Below are 27,355 nucleotides of genomic sequence, written 5' to 3' on the forward strand. Positions count from 1 at the left end.
TATATATGTAGTCACATGCATATAAAAAGGTCTAAAAGAATACACAGCAAACTTTTTAAGAGTGATTCTAGAAATGGCAATTGGCAGAGTCAAAGGGGAATATATTTAACTGATAGACTTAAGTGTATCTTTAAATGTTCTTAAATGTATCTTTAAAAGATCTTAAATGTATCTTTCTGGGGGCACCTGGGTGGCTCAGTCCATTAAGCATCCGACTCTCGGTTTCCACTCAGGTCACAGTCTCAGGATCCTGAGATCTAGCCCCACACATTGGGCTCCCTGCTCAGCGGACAGCCTGCTTCTCCCTCTCCCTTTGCCACTCCCCCCGTTTGTACTCTCTCTTGCTCACTCTCAAATAATCTTTTAAAAAATACAAGTTAAAAAACTTAAATGCTCAAAGTAATCAACAGATAAAGAAATGATTAAATATCAACTCAAGACAATGTTTTAATGTTATCTATTTTATGAATTGCCTACATTTCATAAGAATTTTGAAAGTTAACAAAATAATGTAGAATACATAGCGACCAAAAAAGTACCTATAAACATAAGGGGAAAAAGTCCAATGTGTAATTCTGTCATGATTATACCTGTATAAATGAGAAGTATATTCTATTATAAATTGAACAGATGTAATACAACCATGTGTGCTAAATACTGGAGAAACAGACACAGAAGTTGCAGCACTTGCCTCTCAAGAAGCTTAGAGTCAAGTGGAATAAAGACAATCAATTGTAATAGTAAAATGAGATTCATTTATTCCACCCACACAAAAAACATATTCAGGGTCTACTATGTGCCAAGTGCTGTTTAGATGTTATTCATCCATAGAAAGAAAAACAAAAAATAATTCTTGCCTTCTTTAGAGAGAAAATTACAATAAAAATATTTGAAAGCCTTAAGTGCGAAGGGAAAAAACACACCAAAAAAAGGGATAGGGAGTGCAGGGTGGAGGGTTTGTAATTTTGGTTAGGGTGTGAAAGGAAAGAGTTCTGCAAAAGAATACTTTGGAGTAATGGCTTGAAAGAGCTGAGAACAATCCATAAGGTTATTTGAAGAAAAAGCAAATGCAAATGTTTTAAGGCAAGAGTTTATCTGTTATGTATACAAGACACACCAAGGAGTCTAATGTAGCTGGCCCAGAGTAAACTACAGGAAATGTAGTAAGAAGTGACATGAGACTGGTAAGGAGCTATAAGAAAGATCACAGGGGGCCTTTTAGGCCCCTGCATAAACTCTAAATCATATGGGCTGGTTGACTGGTTGCTTGCTTGCTTTTACAGATTTTATTTTTTAGAGCAGTTTTAGGTTCACAGCAAAATTGATAGGATGGTAGAGATTTCCCTGGCCCCACACATGCATACCTATTAACAACATGCTCCTTCAAAGTGGCACATTCATTAAAATTTATGAACCGACACTACACATCACTATCATACAAAGTCCATACTCTACATTAGGGTTCACTCTTGATATTATACATTCTATGGGTTTGGACAAATATATAATGACATGCATCTACCAATATAATGTCATACAGAGTAATTTCACCACCCTAAAAATCCTTTGTACTGCTCCTAATTCATCCCTCCTACCCTTCGAACCTCTGGCAAACACTGATCTTTTTACTATCCCCAGTTTTGCGTTTTCCAGAATGTCATATACTTGGAATCATACAGTCTGTTGCCTTTTCAGATTAGCTTCTTTCACTCAGTAATATGCATTTAAGGTTCCTCATATGTCTTTCCATAGTTTGATAACTTATTTCATTGTAATACTGAGGAACAGTCCATTTCTGGATTATTTATCCATTCACCTACTAAAAGAGATCTGGGTTCCTTCCAGGTTTTGGTAATCATGAATAAAGCTTCAACCTTTTTTATGGACATAAGTTTTCAACTAATTGAGTAAATGCCAAGGAGCATGATTGCTAAAATGTATGGTTAGAACGTGGTTCGTTCTGTAAGAAATTGCCAAACTGTATTCCAAAATGGCTGTACCATTTTGCATTCCTACCAGCGATAAATGAGAATTCCTGTTGCTCCACATTCTCTCCAGCATTTGATGTTGTCAGTGTTTCAGATTTTGGACAATCTAATAAGTGTGCAGTAGTATCTCGTTGTTTTAATTTGAATTTCCCCTATGACATATGATGCAGAGCATTTTCATGTCTTTATTTGCCATAATGATTTCTTTGGTGAGCTGTCAAAATCTTTGGCCCCTTTTAAAATTAGGTTGTTTGTTTTCTTATTGAGTTTTAAGAGTTCCTTGCTCGCTTTGGAAAATGGTCCTTTATCAGATGTGTCTTCTGCAAATATATTCTCTCATTCTGGGTCTTGTCCTCTCATTCTCTTGTAATTGTTCTTCGCAGACAGAGTTTTGAATATTAATGAAATTGAGCTTAACAATTACTTCTTTCATGAATCAGGGCTTTAGTGTTACATCTAAAAAGGCATGACCAGGGCACCTGGGTGGCTCAGTCATTAAGTGTCTGCCTTCGGCTCAGGTCATGAACCCGGGGTCCTGGGATCAAGACCCAAATCGGGGTCCTGGGATCAAGACCCAAATCGGGCTCCCTGCTCAACGGGAAGCCTGCTTCTCCCTCTCCCACTCCCCCTACTGGTGTTCCCTCTCTCGCTGTGTCTCTCTGTCCAATAAATAAATAAAATGTTTAAAAAAAAAAGATTAAAAGGCATGACCATACCCAAGGTCATCTAGGTTTTACCCTATGTTATCTTCTGGAAGTTTTATAGTTTGCTTTCTCATTTTTAGGTCTGTGATTCATTTTAGGTTAGTTTTTATAAAGGATGTAAAATCTGTGTCTAGATTCATTTTTGCATGTGAATGTCCAATTATTATAGCACCATTTTCTGAAAAGACTATCTTTGATTCATTTTATTACTGCTTTGCTTTGTCGAAGATCAACTGATTTTATTGATGTAAATCTATTTCTGGGTTTTCCAATCTGTTCCATTGATCTATTTGTCTATTTTTGTGCCAATATCACACTATCTTGATTTCTGTAGGTTTATTGTATATCTTAAAGTTGGGTAGTATCAATCCTCCAACTTTAACATTGAGAATGTTAAATTTGAGATGCTTAATAAACTGTAGGTATAGGTGCCAAAAAAGCAATTGGTATGAAAGCTTGAGTTCAGAGGGGAAAAACTCCAGGCTTTTAAATTTATTCCATTAAAAAAAAAGAAAAGGTCCTTCTCAAACTCTTCCAAAAAATAGAAGAGGAGGAGGAAACACTCCCATATTCATTTTATGAGACCAACATTACCCTGATAAAAAAAGGTAAGACAAGGACACTTCAACAAAATTACGGGCCAATGTATCTGATGAACAGAAATGCAAAAATCCTCAACAAAATATTAACAAACTAAAATCAACAATATAGTAAAAGAACCATACATCACGATCAAGTGGGATTTATCCCTGGGATACATGGATGCTTCAACATCCATGTATCAGTCATGTAATACACTACATTAATAAAATAAAGGATAGAAATCATATGATTATCTCAATAGATGTAGAAAAAGCATTTGACAAAATTCAGCAACTACTTATGATTAAAAACTCTCAACAAAATGGGTATAAAAGGAATGTACCTCAACATAATAAAGGTCATATATGACAATCTCACAGCAAACCTCATTCTCAATTGTGAAAAGCTAGTTTTTCCTCTAAGATCAGGAACAAGACAAGAGAGAGACAAGTACGACATTTCTCCCCACTTTTATTCAACATAGTATTGGAAGCTCTAGCCAGACCAGTTAGGCAAGAAAGAAAAATAAAAGGCTTCCAAATCAGAAATGGAAAAGTAAAACTGCCTCTGTTTGCAGATGACAAGATACTAAAAATAGAAAATCCTAAAGACTCCACCAAAAAACCACTAGAAGTAATAAATAATGAAATAAATTCAGTAAAGTTATAGGATACAAAATCAATATACAAAAAACTATTTAATTTCTATACACAAATAACAAACTATCACAAAGAGAAATTAAGAAAACAACCTCATTTATAACTACATCAGAAAGGAAACAAACCAACCAACCTAGGAATTAATTTAATCAAGGAGGTGAAAGACCTGCACACTGAAAACTATAAGACACTGAAGATGACACAAATAAATGGAAAAAACATTCCATGCTTACAAACTAGAGGAATTAATACTGTTAATATGCCCATACTACTCAAAGCAACTTACACATTCAACGCAATCCCTATTGAAACTCCAATAGCATTTTTCACAGAAATAGAACAAAGTCTAAAATTTGTATGTAACTACAAAAGACTCCAAATATCCAAAGGAATCTTGAGAAGGAGGAACACAGCTGGAGGCATCACACTTTCTTGATTTCAAACTATATTACAAAACTATAGTAATCAAAATAGTATGGTATTGGCATAAAAACAAACCAAGACACAAAGATGAATGGAATGAAATTGAAAGCCCAGAAATAAACCCATATATATACAATCAACTAATTTGTGACAAAGGAGGCAAGAATAAACAATGGGGAAAGGACAATCTCTTTAATAAATGGGAAAACGGGATGGCTACCCGCAAAAGAAAGAAACTAGATCACTATCTTACACCATACACAAAAATCAACTCAAAATGGATTAAAGACTTGAACATAAAACCTGAAACCACAAAACTCCTAGAAGAAAACATAGGTGGTAAGCTCCTTGCAATTGATCTTAGCGATCATTTTTTTGGATTTGACACCAAAATCAAAGGCAACAAATGTAAAAGTAAACAAGTAGGACTAAATCAAACTAAGAAGCTTCTACACAGCAAAGGAAACCATCAAAAAAAAGAAAAGAAAAGAAAAGAAAAGAAAAGAAAAGAAAAGAAAAGAAAAGAAAAGAAAAGAAAGAAAAGGCAACCTACTGAGTGGGAGAAAATATTTGCAAATCATATATCTGGTAAGAAGTTAACATCCAAAATATAGAAAGAACTCCTGCAACTCAGTAGCAAAAAAAGAAACAATCTGATTTAAAAATGGGCAGAGGATCTGAATAGACATTTTTTCAGGAAGATATGTAGATGGTCCACAGGTGCTCAACATCAATGATCATCAAGATGATGCAAATCAAAACCACAATGAGGTACCACCTCACACCTGTTAGAATGGCTATTATCAAAAAACAAGAAATAACAAGCGCTGGCAAAGATGTACAGAAAAAGGAACCCTCATGCACTGTTGGTTAAGAATGTAAATTGGTGCAGCCACTATGGAAAACAGTGTGGAGGTTCCTCAAAAAAATGAAAAATAGAACTACCATATGATCTAGCAATTCCAATTCTGAGTATTTATTAGAAGAAAATAAAAAATACTCTCACCCCCAGATATATATGTTAACTGCAGCATTGTTTACAATAGTCAAGAAGCAACCAAAGTGTGCATTGATGGATGAATGGATAAGGAAAATGTATACATGTACAATGAGGTATTACTCAGCCATAAAATAGAAATATTGCCATTTGTGACAAAATGGATGGATCTTGGGGCGCCTGGGTGGCATAGCGGTTAAGCGTCTGCCTTCGGCTCAGGGCGTGATCCTGGCGTTATGGGATCAAGCCCCGCATCAGGCTCCTCCGCTATGAGCCTGCTTTCTTCCTCTCCCACTCCCCCTGCTTGTGTTCCCTCCCTCGCTGGCTGTCTCTATCTCTGTCGAATAAATAAATAAAATCTTTAAAAAAAAAATGGATGGATCTTAAGGGCATTATGCTAACTGAAATAAGTAAGAGAAAGAAAAATACCATATGATCTCACTTATATGCAGAATCTAAAAAAAAGAAAGAAATGCAGCTCATACATACATACATACATACTGAGAACACATTGACAGTTACCAGACACAGGAGTGGGGGAATAGATGAAATGGGTGAAGAGGTCAAAAGTTACAAACTTCCACTTATGATGTAATATAAAGCATGGTAACACAGATAGTAAATTATATTACATATTTGAAAGTTGCTGAGGGAATATATCTTAAAAGTTCTCATCACAAGAAAAAAAACTTTTAACTATGTGTGGTGATAGATGTTAACCAGACTTAATGGGGTGATTATTTAACATCATATATAAATATCATTAAATATATGTGGTACATCAATTACACCTCAATAGAAAAAAAAACTGCTTAAAAATGGAATAAGCAACATCGGGAGTCATTAGCATTTCAATGCTATCTAAATACAGGGGGTTGAATTATTTCCCTAAGACAGTTATAGTGAAAGAACAGAAGTTGCGCAAGGAGTAAGGCCTGGGGCATGGGTGGAGACTTGAAGAGAAACCAGCAAAAAAAAGGGAAAATAGAAAAGTAGGAGTAAAAACAAAATAACAAAACTGTGGAAAGGAAAGGGAAAGAAAGTTTAAAGGAGGATAGAGTAATAAACTTTGTTAAATGCAACAGTTCTAGTCAAGAAAGTGAGAACTAAGAACTAACTTAAGTCACAGAGGTCATCAGGGACACTGACAAGAACAGTTTTGTGGAGTTGTTCCCAAGCAAAAGCATGACTAAAGCCAGATGAAGAAAGAACGGTAGGAGAGGGGCCCCTGGGTAGCTCAGTCGGTTACATGTCCAACTCTTGGTTTCAGCTCTGGTTGTGATCTCAGGGTCAGAAGACTGAGCCCCGCAGCAGGCTCCCCCCTCAGCGGGGAGTCTGCTTGGATTCTCTCTGCCCCTCCTGACATTGTGCTCTCTCTCTCTCTCTCAAATAAATAAATCTTAAAAAAAGAACGGTAGCAGAGTTTTATTTGCTACATAAAATGTAAGAGTATTATACGTATTATACATATATATATATTATACGTAGCAAATAAAACTCTGCTGAGTGAAAAGCAGAGAATTTATGGCAATAATGAAGGAAATGAAAAGAAGGATCTTTTTTTCCAAGTATGTTCTGGTAATAAACCAAGAAAGGGAAATATGATGATGCAAAAGGGAGATGTGAGTAATACGAAGCAACTATAGGAAAACAAAAGGAATTATATCCATCTAATAAAACCCCAGGCTGGAGTATGAGAGCAGAAAGGTGACTGTACTGGGATTGACCCCCAGAACTACTTCCGGGCAGATTTCTTTGAGATATCTCTCAAATAAAATTTAATTTGATGATGGGTTGAGTGATAAACACTAGGCACATGGAACAAAAAAGTTTTGCAAAGGCAAAAATCTTATTGGCAATTATTTCTCTTTCCAGTTGGCCATTATATTTTCACTCCCACTATTTGATTTGCATGCCTAGGAAATCTTGTTTGTTCTGAAATGTATTAAGGCTAGTAATACTTGGGGCGCTTGGGTGGTTCAGTTGGTTAAGCGTCTGCCTTCAGCCTCAGGTCAACATTCCAGCATCCTAGAATCAAACCCAGCAGCAGGATCCCTGCTCAGCGGGGAGCCTTCTTCTCCTTCCGCCTCTGCCCCTCCCCCTATTAGTGCACACGCTCTCTCTCCCTCCCTCTCTCAAATAAAACTAAAATCTTTTTTTAAGAAGGCTAGTAATATTTGATACTGTTTTTGTGTAATTTCATTAATTATAACATAATGAAATGAGTGCTAAAAGAAAGGTTATTTCCCTGAAAATTGAATGCTTCTGAAAAATTTGATAAAAATGTTTTCTTAAAGTTACTGTTAATTGGACTACGTAAGATAAGCAGACAAGCATACATCCTGACAGAAGACATCATAAAAATATACAGGGACTCTGTACCCAGAAAGCTTTGTAAGAATCTAAGTTATTTCTCTTTAAAGAATCTAATATGAAACCTCTATTTTGGAGGTGTGGGTTCAGTAAAGACACAATGACTTCCACTTAAAGAATCCATCCTCAAATAAAAAGTACAAATTTGCCCCCCATAAACAGATTTTTTTTAAAAAATCACAAATAAATGTGAAAGTTTTAGGTTATTAAATGTTTACATGTACATGTACACATGTGCATATATATATATCTTTGTAATGGTTTCCCATTTTAACCATTTGATTCAATGAATAGCTATCACCTCCAACTGCACTGGATAAGTTTCTGTTACTGTAAATCCGGCAAACAACGGTTAGAAGTCATTTTTAAAAATTTAAGCATCTATACTAGAAATACACTAGATAAGATGGTTAACTACTTTCCCTTTCTCCTTAAATAAGAGTCTGTCTTTTTCCTGATACTCAGGATCATCGAACAAAATCACTTAGATATTTCCTACATATTAGTTTTATAACTGTAATACAGTGATGCCCTCATTAAATGATGAAGTCTAGGGCACCTGGGTGGCTCAGTCAATAAAGCATCTGACTCTTGATTTTGGCTCAATTCATGAACTAAAGTCATGAGATGGAGCTCCAGACTGGGCTCTGCACTAGGCGGAGAGTCCGCTACAGATTCTCACTCCCTCTCCCTCTGCCCCTCCCCCAACTCGTCATCGATCTCCTCTTTCTCTCTGTAAAATGAATAAATAAATCTTTTAAAAATAAATAAATAAATAAATGACTAGGACTTTGTCCCTGTGCTTAACAGCAGCAAACTTCTTTCAAGTTTTTCCCATCTCTCTTACCAGAAGTTCTGTCAGCTGTGACTTGCTTGCTGCCCGAATGCTTACTTAAAAATAATCTTTTCGGGGTGCCTGGGTGGCTCAGTTGGTTAAGCACTTGCCTTGCCCTCAGGTCATGATCTCAGGTTCTGGAGATGAGCCCCACATTGGGCTCTGTGCTGGGTGTGTAGCCTGCTTAAGATCCCCTCTGCCCCCTCCCTGCTCATGCACTCTCTCTCTCAAAAAAAAGGGGTTAACTAATCTTCAGTTGAAACCACTTCATCAACTTCAAGCTTATAAATTTCTTACTTAAAAAAAAAAAAATTGGGGCGCCTGGGTGGCACAGCGGTTAAGCGTCTGCCTTCAGCTCAGGGCGTGATCCCGGCGTTCTGGGATCGAGCCCCACATCAGGCTCCTCTGCTATGAGCCTGCTTCTTCCTCTCCCACTCCCCCTGCTTGTGTTCCCTTTCTCGCTGGCTGTCTCTATCTCTGTCAAATAAATAAAAAAATCTTAAAAAAAAAAATTAAGCAAGATCACTAATTATTCTCCCTGCTATATATCCAAATACTACTGGTATATATGAATTGGTCATTTTGTTTTGTTTTTAAACATTTTATTTATTTATTTATTTATTTATTTATTTGAGAGAGAGAGCATGACCTGAGCCAAAGGCAGATGCTTAATCGACTGAGCCACCCTGGCGCCCCTGAATTGGTAATTCCGAACATTAAAAAACTTAATCACATATCATAAGGATAACTAAAATTATATTGAAAAATTAAAATTATTCTACATAAAATAGACTGGCATAATATAAACTCTAAAACTAAATAATATAAATTAATGTATAAAAGCTTGAATTTAGAGGGGATGTGCTAAATGGGTGATGGGTATTAAGGAGGGCACTTGTTGTGATGAGCACTGGGTGTTATATATATGTGACAAATCACTAAATTACACTTCTGAAACTAATATTACACTATATGTTAACTCAAATTTAAATAAAACTTGAAATATTAGGGGAAAAAACCTTGAATTTAGATGTTCAGTTAAAATTTTGATCCTACAATGTTTTACATGTTGAAGTTCATTATTAAGATCGCATCCCTCTCCTCCTTCAACTACATCATCCACAATGCCAGTAGAGATACTTTTCTAAAACTGAAATCTGACTAAATCTTATCATGTCCCTCTCCTCCTTTCTAAAAACTTAACTTTAAAAAAGCCCACATTGGTGAGGGAGGTTAAGATGGCGGAGGAGTAGGGGACCCCTTTTTCAGCCGGTCCCCTGAGTTGAGCTGGATAGGTACCAGACCAGCAGGAATATCCACGGAATCAGCCTGAGACGCAGGAAGATACATCTGGATCTCTACAAATGAACATCTCCAGCGCTGAGTATCGAGGTACGAAGCGGGGAGCCGTGAAACCGCGCACAGATATCGGAAGCTAAACAGAAGGGGGAGGGAGCCGCCGTGTCAGGGCGCCGGGAAGCGGTAGCCACCTGCAAGGGGGAGCGGACAGACCGCGGACCCGCACGCTTGAGACAGCAGGCTGAGAAGGGAGCTCCGGGAGCGCACGCGGGACGGCTGGCGGTTGGCGGGCCACCTGCACGGGGGAGCAGGCGGACTCGCGGACGGCACCCGCGAGACAACAGACTTAGAACGCGAGCTCCAGGAGCGCGCGCGCAGGGCGGCTGGCGGGCCACCTGCACCGGGGAGCGGGCGGACCGCGGACCCGCACTCTGGAAACGGCAGACTGAGTCCGTGAGCCGGGAGCGTGCACCACCAAGCATCTCACGGAGCTCCGGAGCTCCGGTGTGCTCACTGGATCGAGGCTGAGACCGGGAGCTCCGGGAGCGTCCGCGGGGCGGCTGGCGGCTGGAGGGCCACCTGCACGGGGGAGCAGGCGGACTCGCGGTCAGCACCCGTGAGACACCAGACTGAGACGGGGAGCTCCGGGAGCCCGCGCGGGGCGGCTGGCGGCGGGCGGGGTTGGAAACACAAAGGACAGAGACGTGCCGGCCCTGGAAGTGAGGGCTGGGACGCCGGGTGTGGGGCGCACAGCCCGGGATGCTGCAGGGTTGAGCAGCACCAACAGAAACAGAGTTAAAGTGGCCAGAACATCAGTGGAGAACGATCCGCGATCCCTCTGTTCTGAGACAGAGGCTGAATTTCAGCCGCTGCTGCTCTCTCAGAAGAGGCATAGCAAACCGCCAGGGAAAGCCGCCAGAGAACAAAAGCCCGGAAATACCGGCTCACAGGGTGCCCATCCCCATCCCCCCTCGCAAGGGACACAGAGACTCTACCCAAACAGGGTTTTCTGAGTACCGGCAGGCAGGCCCCTCCCCCAGAAGGCAGGCTGAAAAATCAAGAAGCCCACAACCCGGAGCGCCTGAGTGGCGCAGTCACCAAGCACCTGTCTTCGGATTAGGGTGTGTTTACAACGTTCCGGAAAGGAGTCCCTCATCGGGCTTCTCCACCGGGAACCTGCTTCTTCCTCTCCCACTCCTCTGCTTGGGTTCCCTTTCTTGCTGACTGTCTCTCTCTCTCTCAAATAAATAAATAAACTCTTTAAGGAAGAAGCCCACATCCCTAAGATCTCTATAAAACAAGGGCGCACGGCCTGGGTCCCAGTCAACACTTGGGCTCTGGACAACCCTGCAATCTCTCTTCATCAGAATGACGAGAAGGAGAAGTCCCCCCCAGCAAAGAAAAGATAATGAGTCTGTGGCCTCTGCCACAGAATTGGCCTCGGCCACAGAATTAATACATATGGATGTATCCCAATTATCAGAAATGGAATTCAGAGCAACAATGGTCAAGATGATGAGTAAACTTGAAAAAAGCATCAGAGAAAGCGTTGCTGAGAATATAGAATCCCTAAGGGCAGAAATGAGAGCGAATCTGACAGAAATTAAAAATTCTATGGGCCAAATACAGTCAAAACTAGAGGCTCTGACGGCCAGGGTCACCGAGGCAGAGGAACGCGTTAGCGAATTGGAGGATGGGTTAGTAGAAGAAAAAACGAAAATAGAAGCTGGTCTTAAAAAAATCCACGCCCACGAATGTAGATTACGGGAGATTACTGACTCTATGAAACGATCCAATGTCAGAATCATCGGCATCCCTGAAGGGGTGGAGAAAAACAGAGGTCTAGAAGAGATATTTGAACAAATTGTAGCTGAAAACTTCCCTAATCTAGCAAGGGAAACAAGCATTCGTGTCCAAGAGGCAGAGAGGACCCCATCCAAGCTCAACCAGGACAAACCTACGCCACGGCATGTCATAGTGCAATTCGCAAATATTAGATCCAAGGATACAGTATTGAAAGCGGCCAGGGCAAAGAAATTTCTCACGTACCAAGGCAAAGGTATCAGGATTACGTCAGACCTGTCTACAGAGACCTGGAATGAGAGAAAGGCTTGGGGGGGCATTTTTAAAGCTCTTTCAGAGAAAAACATGCAGCCAAGGATCCTTTATCCAGCAAAGCTGTCATTCAGAATTGATGGAGAAATAAAGACGTTCCAAAATCGCCAATCATTAACCAATTTCGTAACCACGAAACCAGCCCTACAGGAGATATTAAGGGGGGCTCTATAAAGGTAAAAAGGCCCCAAGAGTGATACAGAGCAGCAAGTCACAACCGATACAAAGACTTTAAAGAGAAATGGCATCATTAAAATCATATCTGTCAATAATCTCTATCAATCTAAATGGCTTAAACTCTCCCATAAAACGCCACAGGGTTGCAGATTGGATAAAAAGACATGACCCATCCATTTGCTGTCTACAAGAGACTCATTTTGAACCCAAAGATGCATTCAGACTTAGAGTAAGGGGATGGAGTACCATCTTCCACGCAAATGGACCTCAAAAGAAAGCTGGAGTAGCAATTCTCATATCAGATAGACTGGATTTTAAACTAGAGGCCATAGAGAGAGATACAGAAGGGCACTATATTATTCTTAAAGGAAGTATTCAACAAGTGGATATGACAATTATTAATATATATGCCCCCAACAGGGGAGCAGCAAGATACACAAGCCAACTCTTAACCAAAATAAAGAGACATATAGATAAGAACACAGTAATAGTAGGGGACCTCAACACCCCACTATCAGAAATAGACAGAACACCCTGGCAAAAACTAAGCAAAGAATCAAAGGCTTTGAATGCCATACTCGACGAGTTGGACCTCATAGATATATATAGAACACTACACCCCAGAACCAAAGAATACTCATTCTATTCAAATGCCCATGGAACATTCTCAAGAATAGATCATGCTCTGGGACACAAAACAGGTCTCAGCCAATACCAAAAGATTGAAATTATCCCCTGCATATTCTCAGACCACAACGCTCTGAAATTGGAACTCAACCACAAGGAAAAACCTGGAAGAAACTCAAACACTTGGAGGCTAAGAACCATCCTGCTCAAGAATGACTCGATAAACCAGGAAATCAAAAAACAAATTAAACAATTTATGGAGACCAACGAGAATGAATACACAACGGTCCAAAACCTATGGGATACTGCAAAGGCAGTCCTAAGGGGGAAATACATAGCCATCCAAGCCTCACTCAAAAGAATAGAAAAATCTAAAATGCAGTTTCTATATTCTCACCTCAAGAAACTGGAACAGCAACAGAGGGACAGGCCTAACCCACTGACAAGGAAGGAGTTGACCAAGATTAGAGCAGAAATCAATGAATTAGAGACCAGAACCACAGTAGAGCAGATCAACAGGACTAGAAGCTGGTTCTTTGAGAGAATCCATAAAATTGATAGACCACTGGCAAAACTTGTCCAAAAACAAAGAGAAAGGACTGAGATTATTAAAATTATGACTGAAAAGGGAGAGGTCACGACCAGCACCATTGAAATTGCAAGGATTATTAGAAACTTTTATCAACAGCTATATGCCAAAAAACTAAACAATCTGGAAGAGATGGAGGCCTTCCTGGAAACCTATAAACTACCAAGACTGAAACAGGAAGAAATAGATTTCTTAAATAGGCCAATTAACTATGAAGAAATTGAGTCAGTGATAAACAACCTTCCAAATAATAAAACTCCAGGCCCAGACGGTTTTCCTGGGGAATTCTACCAAACATTCAAAGAAGAAATAATACCTATTCTCCTAAAGCTATTTCAAAAAATAGAAACAGAAGGAAAGCTACCAAACTCATTCTATGAGGCTAATATTACCTTGATCCCCAAACCAGGCAAAGACCCCCTCAAAAAGGAGAATTACAGACCGATTTCTCTAATGAATATGGATGCCAAAATCCTCAACAAGATCCTTGCTAATAGAATCCAACAGTACATTAAAAGGATTATCCATCATGACCAAGTGGGATTCATACCTGGGATGCAAGCATGGTTCAACACTCGCAAATCAATCAATGTGATACATCATATCAACAAGAAAAGACTCAAGAACCATATGATCCTCTCAATTGATGCAGAAAAAGCATTTGACAAAATACAGCATCCTTTCCTGATTAAAACCCTTCAGAGTGTAGGAATAGAGGGTACATTTCTCAATCTCATAAAAGCCATCTATGAAAAGCCTACTGCAAGCATTATTCTCAATGGGGAAAAGCTGGAAGCCTTTCCCTTAAGATCAGGAACACGACAAGGATGCCCACTCTCGCCACTATTATTCAACATAGTACTAGAAGTCCTTGCAACAGCAATCAGAAGACAAAAAGGGATCAAAGGTATCCAAATCGGCAAAGAAGAAGTCAAACTGTCTCTCTTTGCAGATGACATGATACTCTATATGGAAAACCCAAAGGAATCCACTCCCAAACTATTAGAAGTTATAGAACAATTCAGTAAGGTGGCAGGATACAAAATCAATGCCCAGAAATCAGTTGCATTTCTATACACGAATAACGAGACTGAAGAAAGAGAAATTAGGGAATCCATCCCATTTACAATAACACCAAAAACCATGCGTTACCTTGGAATTAACTTAACCAGAGACGTAAAGGACCTATATGCTAGAAACTATAGATCACTTTTGAAAGATATTGAGGAAGACATAAAAAGATGGAAAAATATTCCATGCTCATGGATTGGAAGAATTAACATAGTTAAAATGTCCATACTACCCAGAGCAATCTACACTTTCAATGCTATCCCGATCAAAATACCGAGGACATTTTTCAAAGAACTGGAACAAATAGTCCTTAAATTTGTATGGAACCAGAAAAGGCCCCGAATCTCCAAGGAACTGTTGAAAAGGAAAAACAAAGCTGGGGGCATCACAATGCCGGATTTCGAGCTGTACTACAAAGCTGTGATCACAAAGACAGCATGGTACTGGCACAAAAACAGACACATCGACCAATGGAACAGAATAGAGAACCCAGAAATGGACCCTCGGCTCTTTGGGCAACTAATCTTTGATAAAGCAGGAAAAAACATCCGGTGGAAAAAAGACAGTCTCTTCAATAAATGGTGCTGGGAAAATTGGACAGCTACATGCAAAAGAATGAAACTTGACCACTCTCTCACACCATACACAAAAATAAACTCCAAATGGATGAAAGACCTCAATGTGAGACAGGAATCCATCAAAATTCTAGAGGAGAACATAGGCAACAACTTCTATGACATCGGCCAGAGCAACCTTTTTCACGACACATCTCCAAAGGCAAGAGAAATAAAAGATAAAATGAACTTATGGGACTTTATCAGGATAAAGAGCTTCTGCACAGCCAAGGAAACAGTCAAAAAAACTAAGAGACAGCCCACGGAATGGGAGAATATATTTGCAAAGGACACCACAGATAAAGGACTGGTATCCAAGATCTACAAAGAACTTCTCAAACTCAATACACGAGAAACAAATAAACAAATCATAAAATGGGCAGAAGATATGAACAGACACTTTTCCAATGAAGACATACAAATGGCTAACAGACACATGAAAAAATGTTCAAAATCATTAGCCATCAGGGAAATTCAAATCAAAACCACACTGAGATACCACCTTACGCCAGTTAGAATGGCAAAGATAGACAAGGCAAGAAACAACAATTGTTGGAGAGGATGTGGAGAAAGGGGATCCCTCCTACATTGTTGGTGGGAATGCAAGTTGGTACAGCCACTCTGGAAAACAGTGTGGAGGTCCCTTAAAAAGTTAAAAATTGAACTACCCTATGACCCAGCCATTGCACTACTGGGTGTTTACCCCAAAGATACAGACGTAGTAAAGAGAAGGGCCATATGCACCCCAATGTTCATAGCTGCATTGTCCACAATAGCCAAATCATGGAAGGAGCCGAGATGCCCTTCAACAGATGACTGGATTAAGAAGCTGTGGTCCATATATACAATGGAATATTACTCAGCTATCAGAAAGAACGAATTCTCAACATTTGCTGCAACATGGACGGCACTGGAGGAGATAATGCTAAGTGAAATAAGTCAAGCAGAGAAAGACAATTATCATATGATTTCTCTCATCTATGGAACATAAGAACTAGGAGGATCGGTAGGGGAAGAAAGGGATAAAGAAAAGGGGGGTAATCAGAAGGGGGAATGAAACATGAGAGACTATGGACTATGAGAAACAAACTGAAGACTTCAGAGGGGAGGGGGTGGGGAATGGGATAGACTGGTGATGGGTAGTAAGGAGGGCACGTATTGCATGGTGCACTGGGTGTTATACACAACTAATGAAGCATCAAACTTTACATGGGAATCTGGGGATGTACTGTATGGTGATTAACATAATATAATAAAATAAAATTTTAAAAAAAAAAAAAAGCCCACATTAGTGATGTCCCATCACCCGCAAGTTTCTTCATCATTTGTTAGTCGGATCTTCCAACATTATTTTCTAGCACTGTACTTTACCACTTTGCCCACGTGAACATACTTCAACTAATTCTTTAAAAATTTGCGAAGATTTCAATTTATTTAATCATGAATAAGTACTGACTATGATTATATTACCAATTTTAAGGTCCAGTGCTGTGTTGTAAACATGTAACTTTTAGATGATAAAATGCAGTCCTTGCCCTCAGGGTATAACAATATGCTGACTTTCTCCCTAAAATATTACCCATCTCCTCAGAGCTACTTCTTTACATTAAATCTAATTCTTCTGATGTACTTATCATACTTTACTATAATTATTTACATGACTGTTTCCCCTGCTAGCCTGTGAACAGAGAGAAAAGTAACAGTATTATGGATCTCTACACTCTCAGCACCCAGCCAAATGAATTACCAACAGTAGTTGTTCAATGCTGCAATGCATGGTATGCAGTATAGCGTGATCAAAAAAAATTAAAATTGCCAGTAAAAGGAAAATATCTTTGATATATACACCTGTCATTATATAAACATATTTGAATAAGCTTTAATTTTAATCTACAGTATAAAAAGTATTAGACATATCTATGAATTAATTATGAGTCATCTTAAGAAATAACAACTCCAAAATAGGATTTTAGCCCAGTGTTTTACAGGCGCTACTAATATCTTGGACCGGACAATTCTTAATCGGATGAGGCTTCTTCAAACCTTGCTGATGATTAGCATGGCTGGTCCTGTCCTCTCAGTGTCAGTAGCTCCTTTAAATCATTGTGAAAAATCAAAACATCCTACATATTTGAAAATGTCCCCTAGGTGAGTAATTTTCCTCTGAGAAACCCTGCTTAGTTTTGTGACTTTGCTCAACTTTATTTGCAAGAAAATCAACTATTTTAAATAGAATAGTTGATGCACATCTCTAAAACTAAAAATATATGTAAAATTTAAAATTTAATACAAAACCAGTTTTTCAAATATAAGTAAAGATTTAATATCTTTAGCCACTCTATCTTAGGGAGATGTACATAAACACAAAAGGCTAAACAATCTAAGCGCAGGAAAAAACCATGAAGTGTCTAATTTTCATTGGGAAAAAATAAGAAAATTTTTCTAACTACTAACACCAGTTTTTTATGTGCGGATTGAGACTGGCACCACCCACAGGGCTGAATGTTAGACAACTGTGCACCACTTATGGTACCCAAGCTATCCTGTAGGAAGTGAATTCCACACTGTAGAAGAATTCATGGTGGTATCCTTATTCATTTGGTCAGCATATTGTCCAGAATCACAATATACAGGTCAATGGTAAAGTGAGTATTATTAACTATTTTAAACTAAATTTCACAAGAGGGGCTTAAAAACATTTCTAGAAAAAAAAAAATCATGATTGAATATGCTATGGTGCGAATGTGTGTGTACCCCCCAAATTTATGTTGAAATTCTAAACTCCCAATGTGTTAACATTAGAAGAGAGGGCCTTTGGGAGGTGATTAGGTCATGAGGGTAGAGCTCTCATGAATGGGATTGGGGCCTCTTAGCTCCCTTGCTCCCTCCAACATGTTATGACATGGTAAGATGGCTACGGTCTACGAACCACAAAGCTGGCTCTCACCAGACTTGGATTCTGCCAGCATCTTGATCTTAGATTTCCCAGGCCTCAAAACTGGGAGACATAAATTTCTATTGTCTATAAGCCACCCAGTCTATGGTATTCTGTTACAGCAACCCAAACAGACCAAGATAGAGTATAATACTAGTAACAGAAGCACAAGAAATGACACAAAAATGCCAAAGCTGATGCTTTTGCTCCTAGTTATCAGCCACATTATGGATGTGGTGTGTGTGTTGGGGGGGGGGGATCTGCCAAAAATAATAAAGAATTTAAAAATAAATTACTTGTAATATGGATATCTTATTATTGTTAACAACTATCATCCTAAGTGTCCAGTGCACTTTGAGAAACTGGCTCACAACTTAAAGCCTTCATTTTTCTTTTCTTTCTTTTTTTTTTTTCTTTTGAGGTAGGCGATAAACCAATTTTATTGTCCAGCATTATGTTATACAAAAATCTAGGAATAACAGATCTGTAGAGAATAAATGAATAGTAAATAAGAGGGCAACAGAAACAATATAACTTTGAGTTATTTTCCATATTACAACGAAAACCATCCTGAAGTATGTGTGTGTTTGACTTCAAAGTAGATGTGTTCCCTGGCCAAACCAAAACCTGCCATACATTTAAGATGTTCAATGTCTTGTATGCTCTACTGGCTCTTGACAAAACCTTCTGAGATCTTCAAGAAAAGTAATGTTTTCCTGATGCTCCAGGGCTGGGTTGAGCTCCCCTAACTAATATGCAAAAGTGTTATCCACCCCTCAGCCTGCCAGGAAATCCATCAGGGGGTCACATAAAGCCCAAGCCAAGGGACTGGTGTTGAGTGTCCTTCCCCTCAGGCTCGCCAGTGGACTGAAAGCTCATTTCCCTGGAGAAAACATCACTTTTGTCTTCCTCTTCTTGCCCAACCTCATCTTCTGGATAGTGACAGTCCAGCAATAGGGCCTTCTTGCTACCATTCTTTATAACTTCAACCATGAAATTGGGAGTGGACGTCAATTCAGGCCCTTGTTCTTCAACCCTCTGAACTTGGGAGGGCTCCTCTTCCTGATCAAATGTTGGCAGGATGCTATTGTTAATGTTGAAAGTGACAATGAATGATCTTTTCTCTAGCAACTTTCCCCACTACTTTGGCTTCTGTCCCATTCACTTCCAGCTCCCAACTTCAGACATCTTGGGGAGGGACTTACATTTCTGCCTCTTCTCTTCCTCCTTAATTTCATCACTCAGGAATTCAACAAAAGCTCTGTCTCCCTGGGTGCGCAGCATGCTGCATCTGCAGCCCCAGGGTGCTCCAGAGCACAGGAGGCTCAGCTCATCCACCCCATTTGCAGGCAGAGCAGCCCCAAGTGCCCCACAAAAGGCCCACTCAGGCTGCAGCAGAGGCTGAGGCAGCAGAGCTGGAACTGGCTGCAGAGCCCCCCAACAGGGAAGCCCAGTGCAGGGGCACTGGGCACAACAGAGACAGCACTTGGGCTGCAGGGATGTGTGGGCATGAAGGCCGACCCAGGTGGAAGATCCCAGCTGGTGCCCCACTGAAAGTCCTCTATTTCAAACTTTTTCATTATTATTATATTTGTTATGGTGATCAGTGATCTTTGATGGAACTACTGTAATTATTTTGGGGTGCCATGAACCATGCCCATACAAGATGATGAACTTAATAAATGTTGGGTGTGTTCTGATTGCTCCATTGAAGGATTTCTCTCCCTCAACTTGGGCCTCCCTATTCCCCATGACAGAACTATACAGAAATTAAGCCAATTAATAACCCTACAATGGCCTCTAAGTGTTCAAAGGAAAGGAAGAGTCACATGTCTTTTACTTTAAGTCAAAAGTTAGAAATGATTAAGCTTAGTGAGGAAGGCATGTTGAAACAGGCCAAAAGTTAGGGCTCTTGTGCCAAACAGTTAGCCAAGTTGCGAATGCAAACAAAAAGTTCTTGAAGGAAATTAAAAATGCTACTCCAATGAACACATGAATGATAATTAAGTGAAACAGCTTTACTGATAATATGGAGAATGTTTTAGTGGTCTGGATAGAAGATCACACCAGTCATAAAATTCCTTTAAGCCAAAGCCTAACCCAGAGCAAGGCACTAACCTCTTCAATTCTAAGAAGGCTGCAGGAAGAGAGGAAACTGCCAAAGTTTGATGACAGCAAAAGTGTTTCATGAGGCTTAAGGAAAGAAGCCATCTCAGTAACATAAAAGTGCAAGGTGAAGCATCAAGTGCTGATACAGAAACTGCAACATGTTATCCAGAAGATCTAGGTAGGATAATTAAAGAAGGTGGCTACACTAAACAATAGATTCTCAATGTAGACAAAACAGCCTTCTACTGGAAGAAGATGTCACTTAGGGCTTTCATAGCTAGAGAAGAGAAGTCATTGTCTGGTTTCAAAACTTCCAATGACAGGCTGACTCTTTTTAGGGATAAATGCAGCTTGTGACTTGAAGTTGAAGCCAATGCTTATTTGCCATTCCAAAAATCCTAGGTCCTTAAGAACTGTGTTCTATAAATGGAACAACAAAACCTGGATAACAGCACATCTATTTACGACATGGTTTACTGAATATTTTAAGCCCACCGTTGAGACCTATGGCTTAGAAAGAAAAGACTCCTTTCAAAATATTACTGCTCGCTGACAAAACCTGGTCACTCAAGAGCTCTGATGGAGATATCCAATGAGATAAATGTTGTTCTCATGTCTGGTAATACTACATCCATTTGTAGCCCATGGATTGAGGAGTAATTCTGATTTTCCAGTCTTATTATATAAGAAATATATTGGTAAAGTTATCACTGCCAGATAGTGATTCCTCTGATGGATCTGGTCAAAGTAAACAGAAAACCTCTGGACATGATTCACCACTCTAGATCCCATTAAGAACATCTGTGATTCATGGGAAGAGGTAAAAATATCAACATTAACAGGAGTTTGGAAGAAGCTGTTTCCAACCCTCATGAATGAACTTTGAAGCGTTCAAGGCTTCATTGGACGAAGTAACTGCAGATGTGGTGGAAATGGCAAGAGAACTACAATTAGAAGTGGAATCTTGAATATGTTACTGAATTGCTGCGATCTCATGATAAAACATTAATGGATGAGGAGTTACTTCTTACAGCTGTGCAAAGAAAGTGGTTTCTTAAGATGGAATGTACTTCTAGTGAAAATGTGTGAAGACTACTGAAATGACAACAACGGACTCAGAATATTACATAACCTTAGTTGATAAAGCAGTGGTAGGGCTTGAGAGGATTGACTTCAGCTTTGAAATCAGGTCTACTGGGGGACATATTATGTAACCATAAAAAGTGATGAGATGATGCCATTTGAGACAACATGGATAGACCAAAAGTGTTATGCTAAGTGAAATAAGTCAGACTGTGAAAGACAAATGCCATATGATTTCACTCATAAGTGGAATCTAAAAACAAAAACAAATGAATAAACAAAGAACAGAACCAGACCTATAAATACAGAGAACAAACTGATGGTTGCCATAGAGGAGGGGGGAGGGGGTTTGAGCAAATCCAGTGAAGGGGAGTGGGAGATACAGGCTTCCAGTTATGGAATGAATAAGTCACAGGAATAAAAGGCACAACATAAGGAACACAGTCAATGATACTGTAATGGCATAATATATAAACCTGTCAAAAACTAAGTTGTATACCTGAAACTATTGTAATACTGCATGTCAACTGTAGTCAAATAAAATTTAAAAAGATATGTACATGGTTTTTAGACATAATGGTATCATTGCACACTAAACAGACTATGGTATAGTGTAAACATAACTTTTATATACAATGGGAAACCAAAAAATTCATTTGGTTCACTTTATTGCAATATTCACTTTATTGCTGTGGTCCTGAACAGAATCCACAGTATCTTTGAGGTATGCCTGTAGTCTTAATATAGGAATTGAAAATTTTAAAGGAAGCAACCAGAGGAAAGCAGCTTAAACTCAGGTTTCTAAAGCAAAAAATTCTTTAAAATGTGCTATTTCTTAATTGTAAAAAAGGAAAAAAAAAATCGAAGGAAGCAAACTTCTAGTGATCGAATAGTTCATCTTTTCACATTGTGAACTTTATCAGATTTACCTGTATTTCAAAAAGAAAATTAAAAATGCAAAGAGAAGGGGTGCCTAGCTGGCTCAGTTGGTAGAGCATGTGACTCTTGATCTCAGGGTTGTGAGTTCAAGCCCCACATCAGGCACAAAAATTACTTAATAAAAAAAAGTTTTTAAATTAGTCTAATATTTTTTTAAATGCAAAGAGGTACCTTTTAAAAGTTTCCAATTAGCTTTAAAAAATAACATTTTACATTTTAAAACTTTATTTTAAAACATTTATTTCTTGACATGATAAACAAGTAATAGTCTGATTATATATAATATTTTTAATACTTTCTCAGAATTTAAGATCTATATCTATTTTTCCAGGTTCACTTAAATAGTATGCGTGGAAACATACTGACCGCAGCAGACTTACATCACATAATATCACATCTCATTCCCTAGAAAACGTGTTATTTTAATACCTATGACTGAAAAGCATATTATAAACATCTAATGGTGTAACATCACAGAATAGATAGTAGTCTAACCATTCACAAGTCTAACCATTCACAAAAATGAAAAGCTCTTTTCCAAGCTGTTAGAAAGGTTCTTTCCTAATAGCTTTCTAGGCAAAAGAACAAGTCTGAAGCAAATGAGCGTTAAGTTTCAAGTTTCTTCTCCTACTCAACAGGCCTTACATTGCTTATTTTTAAAATAGGAGCTGTAAATGAAACACAACAACTACAGGTAAGGAGTTAGAATCCTCGTTAATTTCAGTTGCTGGTTGTCTTGCCAATTTCCCTAGTCCACTTCTGTTTCTATGGTAACAAAGGTAGAATTAGGAAGCAGAAGCAAATATTTTAAGATAATAGTTAGATAGGGATAGTCAAGTATTGAATAGCAAAATATGAAAAGGAAGAAGAGAATCACAATTCGTATAATTTTAAAGATATTCAAAGGGAGGAGTCTTCTAGTCCGGTATTTTTTCCTCGTTTTCATGGAAAAGTATTTATATTTTCATTGTAACTTCTAAAAATTTTGATTCCCATTTTAGGTGTCCAAAAACCAAAACTAAACAGAACTCTAAATCACCAAGTGTCCAGATTTACCTTCCATCACAAAATTCACAGTACTAGAATTAAGGTTTTAAAACATGATACCATATTTTGTGATCCTAATTGGGACTCCATTTTAGACTTTGATTTTCTTTGAAACAGTGGATTCTAACGTGACTTTTTATTTTCAAGCAAGCAGCTACCTTTAAGAATGAAAATTAACCTTCTATTAATACTGGTATTAACCTTTCATATACATACATACACTTTACACCAATGAAATACATATGTGTCTGGAATACAAATTTCTTCAGCAGAGTTTCTAAATATTTCTGGGGTCATCTTAAGCTTGTGAGTACCCAAAATTATGACTCTGTTAGAGCCTTTGAACTGTTTATTCTTTTCCAAGTTGCTTTATGTTCAAAATATTCTTCTTCCTCTCTCAAAACATTGTCAATCCAAAGAGTCTATGTTTCCGTCTCCCTCTGCGTCTGTCTCTGTCTCTCTATCTCATTAGTCTGGGGTAAGCAAGCTGCCACGTCAGAATGGGCACTATGGCAATGACCATGAGACAAAGAACCAAGACCTCCTACCAACAGCCAATAAGGAACTGTCAATAATAATGTGAGCGTGGCATCAGATCCTTCAGCCCCTGTTGAGCTTTGAGATGACTCCTGTCCCAAATGGAAGCTTGACAGCCATCTCAAGAGAGACTCTGAGTTAAAACCACCTAAACCAATCCCAGTTTCCAAACCCATAGAAACTAAAATACAAAGATTAGCGGAAAAAGCAGGTTAGAAAATGATACATACAGTATAATGCTATGTAAGGTTTCAAAACATGCTAAATAATGCTGATAAACTTGAGTATTTTGCTAAATTAGATAATCAATAAGGTATCTTATTCACCTTTTTATTTCCTCCTACCCTAACTCGAAGAGTTCCTTGCCTAGAACAAATACTTAATTAGTAAATGACAAAGTAAAGCAATAAGATGTAATGCAGTTTGGCCAAAACTCATACCTAATGCGCTTGCTCTTCCTGCTAAGGGAAACAAAAACTTAAGCCCCTACCTCTATGTGACAACTAAAATAAAAAAAGAAAATAAATGTTCATTTACAAAATACATGATGTGCTAACCTGTAAGCATCAGAAAACAAAGAGTATGTCCAAAACCTACATTTCAACCACTATTTTCCACAATGAACATATAAACTTTGGCCAAATTTTTGTATCTTTATCTACAGACAATCTGGAATGTACCTCTGTTTAGTTCTATGCATCCAAATATTAATCCTCTTTAAAGAGTGTTCCTGAGGGGCGCCTGGGTGGCTCAGTCGGTTGAGCATCTGACTCTTGATTTCAGCTCGCGTTGTGATCTCAGTGTCATGAGATCGAGCCCAGAGTGGGACTCCAAGCTCAGCAGAAGTATGCTTCTCTCCTTCTCTCTCCCTCTACCCTCTGCCCCTCCCCCCATCACTCACGTGCTCTCTAAAATAAAAAAATATATCTTCTAAAGAATACAATAAAATGAAAAATAAATAAATGAAAGTCCTAGCTGAGACTCCTTACTAAAAGTTAAAACGTTTATTTTGTAGCCATAGTAGTTGTGCGATAGTGTATAGGCTTTACTAAGACATGCAAAAGCAAACTCAAGGAGGCTGGTTAACGCTCATGCTTGCTCCTATGAAAATAAGTAGCCATAACCTCATAGTAAGACCAGACTTTGGGAGGGCGGGGATCAAGTAAAATATTTAAAATTATTATGATCATATCCCTCCAAAAATCTCAGCAAAAGCATTCCTTCTAAACAATTCAAATACAAATATAATTCCCCAGTAAACAGAAACATATGGTTATCTGTAACAATTAAGAATATACAAATTAGGGGTGCCTGAGTGGCTCAATTGGTTAAACATCTGCCTTTGGCTCAGGTCATGATCCTGGGGTCTTGGGATCAAGCCCCAAGTCAGGATCCCTGCTCAGCGGGGAGCCTGCTTCCCCCTCTGCCTTTCCCCTCACTCACGCGCTCTCTCTCTCTACAATAAATAAATAAAATCTTAAATATATATATATACATATTAAAGTAAAATTATTCCCATTAAGAGTATAATAAAAAAAAATTCTCAAAGTCCACAGGAAGGAGTATAAGGTAGTACAACTTCTCCTGAGGAGCATTTCATGAATATGTAAAAGAGCCTTAAAATCTGAATAAAACAGCAATCGTTCACATAATCCCTCCCAAAAATCCACCCAAAAGGACCGAAACTAGTATAAGGAATGCCATCATCAAAAAAGTCAGGGAAAATACCAACACTATAACAAGACTCTGACTCTATACACATATGTCCCAAGGGTATAAGGCGCAGATTTTAAGAAATAAGAATATTCTGAAATGTCCCAACCCACCACTTGTAGAATTGAAGTTTAGGAACATGAAAGGCCTATAAGAGAAGTGGGGAATCACAGAGCTTGGCACTCATGTTCACATTGCAGAAAGACATCAAGGGGCCTTTTGGCCTCATTGTTTTAATTTTCCTCAACCTGTCATTAGGGTTGAAAAGGAGCCAGCTTTGTAAGTGATGATCAAATCTGACTAAGCAGACACAAGTACTGACTCACCACACAAAACTCATAATCCACAGTATTACAGGGTAGCAATTCCCCGCTGCTGATATCCCCCATCCACAGGTATGCCAGCTCTCCCTGAAGCGGGGGAACTGCTAAAGTCAAAGGGTGACCCTCAAACACAGGATTACACGTACACCAACAACACAGAACTCAAGAGATTCAGCAAAAAAGTTCCAGGAGAAAACAAACTGTATTTCCTATTGCCCAGTTCATCTTGTTGCTTATCCCAAATATTGAAAACCATCAACATCTAAACCTTTTTCTAGCACAAATTATAAAATGAAAAACACTTTAAAAACACTAAGGTAGGGGTGCCTGGGTGGCTCAGTCTGTTAGCAGTTTGTATTAAAGAGTTTCTATTAAAGTCTTAAGAGAAATGGATGAACACTTGATTAACATGATTTTCAAAAACACATCGAACAAACCAAAAGTGAGTATCACAGACAATGATGAAGTATTTGAAGCATTTCAAAATTCAGAAAAAAATAAGGGTATGCTCAATGTTAATACTAGTCAACTTCATTCTTTACACCAAAGAATAAAGTTATATTAGAAGTGTAGCAACAAAATTACCTCTACTTGCATAAGATATGATTACAAAAATGGAAAATCCTAGAGAATCAACTGAAAAATTATTAGAAAAAATAAGAAAGTTGAGTAATTCAATCAATGGCCAGTAGGAATTACTCCACAATGTTTTGGGGAAAACTGAATAGTCTTGTGGGGAAAAAAATAAAGCAGGAGTTCATACTTCACCTCTTTCACTTAAGTATATTCCGTCTATGATAAAAATTCAAGTGTAAAGCAAAACAAATCTCAGAGCCAAACACAAAAAGAATGCAACACTGGTCTTCTAAATACTTGTATTTCTTCCTATACTGAAAATAACAATATGGGGGGGGGGGTTCACAATAAATATTAGAAAAGGAAAGAAAGAAGGGAAAAAGAGAAGAAAGGAAAAAGAAAAAAGACAACTTAGTAATGTGCTAGAGGTTGTTCATAGAAGTTCACAAGAGTCGATCGTTAAAATTTTCAGGAATTTTGCAACCCAGTTATTAAACATAGTCATTATTAAACATTAAATTATATAGGGGCAACTGGGTGGCTCAGTCAGTTAAGCATCCGACTCTTGGTGTCGGCTCAGGTCATGATCTCAGGGTTGTGGGGAGTCTGCTTGGGATTCTCTCTCTCTCTCTCTCCTTCACCCTCTCTCCTACTCATACTCACTCTCTCTCTTTAAAATAAATACACAGGGGCACCTGGATGGCTCAGTCGGTTAAGCATCTGCCTTCAGCTCACGTCACAATCCCAGGGTCCTGGGATCAAGCCCCACGTTGGGCTCCCTGCTCAGTGGGGAGCTTGCTTCTCCCTCTCCCTCTGCAGCTCCCCCTGCTTGTGCTCTCTTGCTGTCAAATAAATGAATAAAATCTTTAAAATAAAATAAAATAAAATACATAAATCCTTAAAAAAATTAAATTATATAAACTTATCAATAAATTACAGTGAAAGTAAGGCAATAAACACTCAAAACTTTTCACTTCCTAATTATTTTACCACATTTTATTATTCTCTATGCTGTTGACGTTGTTTACATCTATTGTATC

General features: G+C 38.6%; 1 protein-coding gene and 1 pseudogene across 18 annotated transcripts in view; both read right to left on the reverse strand.

Annotated features, from left to right (window-relative positions):
• The window catches only part of BAZ2B (bromodomain adjacent to zinc finger domain 2B), a 395,156-nt gene that overhangs the window by 239,551 nt on the left and 128,250 nt on the right, over window positions 1-27,355 (reverse strand). The gene's annotated exons all lie outside the window — the stretch shown is intronic.
• LOC117796265 lies at window positions 17,392-21,393 on the reverse strand (annotated as a pseudogene).

This window comes from Ailuropoda melanoleuca, chromosome 2 (genome assembly GCF_002007445.2).
Source record: "Ailuropoda melanoleuca isolate Jingjing chromosome 2, ASM200744v2, whole genome shotgun sequence".
NCBI classification, from domain to species: domain Eukaryota; kingdom Metazoa; phylum Chordata; class Mammalia; order Carnivora; family Ursidae; genus Ailuropoda; species Ailuropoda melanoleuca.